Source organism: Mixophyes fleayi, unplaced genomic scaffold (genome assembly GCF_038048845.1).
Source record: "Mixophyes fleayi isolate aMixFle1 unplaced genomic scaffold, aMixFle1.hap1 Scaffold_2097, whole genome shotgun sequence".
NCBI classification, from domain to species: domain Eukaryota; kingdom Metazoa; phylum Chordata; class Amphibia; order Anura; family Limnodynastidae; genus Mixophyes; species Mixophyes fleayi.
Window position 1 is genome coordinate 23,830 of NW_027446300.1, and position 2,646 is coordinate 26,475.

The window sequence follows — 2,646 nt, forward strand, 5'->3', positions numbered from 1 at the left end:
GCTTGGATTTAGACTTCGTTTGTGTATCCCGTGACCTGTTTACCGTTTCTCCTGTTTGCTTGTGATCCTTGACCCCGGCTTGTTTACTGGAACTGCAACCTGCTGCCGGCCCTTGACCTCTGCGTGGACCTCATTCCGCTGGCCTGGGTTCTCCCCAGCCGGTACACACTTCACGACCCTCTGTCAGTCTGCAGCCCAGTCTGTCCCCACCATCAGGGGCTCCAGTGAACACCTGATTGGCAGAGTAGACTCCGGGTTGTGTTGTGCCGGCTGGAGGGGTTCCTAACATTATATAGCTAAGAGTTCACGATTGCCTATGTCGTAATTACTCTCAGCAGGAGAGAATTTCCGTGAAAAGTAGGCACGAGTGTAATTTGTGGTCTCAAGGATCCTTCTGGGACAGAACAGCATCTGCACCCATATCAGAGGCATCCACTTCAATGATGAAAGGTAATTCAGGATTGGTATGTCTTAAGACCGGAGCAGAGGCAAAAGCTGACTTCAGGGCTTCAAAAAAGGCTATAGCATCAGAGGTCCAGTTGGTGGCATCAGCCCCTTTACGGGTTAAAGCAGTAAGAGGAGCGACTAGGTCTGAGAAGGAATGAATTTCCAGTAATAATTTGCAAAGCCCAGAAATCTCTGGATGGCCTTCAGATTAGTTGGGCGCACCCATTCTAAGATTGCTTGAACTTTGCTAGGATCCATTAAGAACCCATCTGGGGAGATAATATACCAGAGAAATGAGACCTTCCGGACCTCAAATTCACACTTCTCTATCTTGGCGAACAGTTGATGTTGCCAAAGTTTAAGGAGGACCTGTTTCACATGAAGGCAGTGCTGGTCCAAGGACGAAGAAAAATTCAGGATGTCAACCAGGTATACCACAACAAAGCGGCCTAGGAATTCCCTGAGAACATCATTAATTAGGTCCTGAAAGACAAAGGGCGCGTTGTATAAACCGAAAGGCATGGCCAAATACTCCTAGTGACCTGAGTGAGTGTTGAATGCTGTCTTCCATTTGTCCCCATCTCTGATACGAATAAGGTTATATGCTCCACGTAAGTCGATCTTGGTAAACACTGAAGCACCTCTGAGTTGATCGAAGAGGACTGATATGAGTGGAAGCCAGTAAGTATTTTTAAAGGTGATTTTATTCAACCCACGGTAGTCTATGTAGGGTTGAAGAGTCCCGTCCTTCTTGGAGACAAAGAAAAACCCGGCTCCTATTGGGGATTTAGAAGGCCTAATAAAGCCCTTTTTAAGATTCTCCTTAATATAATCCTCCATGGCTTGCGTTTCCGATACAGATAGAGAGTATAATCTTCCTTTAGGGAGCATAGAGCCAGGAACTAGGTCAATTGCGCAATCGTAATTGCGATGTCGAGGTAATGTGTCAGCTGTGTGTTTGTAGAATACATCCCGAAATTCATGTTAGCGTAGAGGAAGCTGATCTAGCGGGACCTGGAGCAAACGAACGGACAAAGATAAGCAAGATGAGGAACAAGAAGGACTCCAGTGAATGATGTCTCCTTTGTTCCAATCGATTACTGGACTGTGGAGCTGCAGCCAGGGATGTCCCAGGATTACAGGAACAGGAGGACAAGTAATAAGATTAAACGACAGTGTTTCAGAATATAGCGCCCCCACAGTGAGCTGCAACAGAGGTGTCTATGAACATATTTTTCCGCCCGGTAAAGGACCACCATCCAGACCACAGACAGTGATAGGCAATTTGATCTTAATGGCAGGAATCCCCAAGGAACGGGCGAAGTCCAGATCCAGAAAATTCCCAGCTGCGCCACTGTCTAAGAAGGTAGAGACAGATGTAGATTGTGCACCAAAGGAAATTACTGCAGGAACCAGGAGTGAAGATATAATTTGCAGACCTAGATGAACCTCTTCCACTTTCTCTAGACCTGTTCTTTTCCCAACTTGTCTGACTTGTTGGGACAGCTTCGGAGAACATGGCCCCTGTTGCCACAATATAGACAAAGGCTTAACGTACGTCTCCTGTTTTTTTTCTTCCAATGAGGCGATAAGCACCTAGTGTAGCTAGTATTGGGTATTGCACCAGAGAGTCTTTTATCTGTTCGGAAAGACCCAAACGGAACTGGCTCCGTAGTGCTGGATAATTCCATTCGCTGTCTGTGGACCAGCGTCTGAACTCTGCACAATATTCCTCGGCAGTGCGAAGGCCCTGTTTCAGGGACGTGAGATGAGCTTCAGCTGAGGCCACTCTGTCCGTATCATTGTAGAGCAGACCCAGGGCATTAAAGAATGCATCAACGGACTGTAAAGGAGGGCTTGTGGGAGCGAGACTAAATGCCCAGGACTGAGGATCACCCTGCAGAAGGGAAATAATATTGCCTACCCCTTGAGGCTTCGATCCAGATGAACCTTGCCTAAGCGGAAAATAAAGTTTACAACTTTCCTTAAAGTTACGAAATAAGGTTCTATCTCCAGAGAACCGATCAGACAGGTTCAATTTGGGTTCCACAGTAGGGGCCAGAGGAGCTTGCAAGGCTTGTGAGGCTCTAGCAGCTTCCTCTTGCACAGATAACCGATGCAACAGGCCTTGGACCATCTTGGATAAAGTTTGGATTTGGCCCACCAAAACTTGAGCTGGAGAAGGATTCGTCCCGCTTT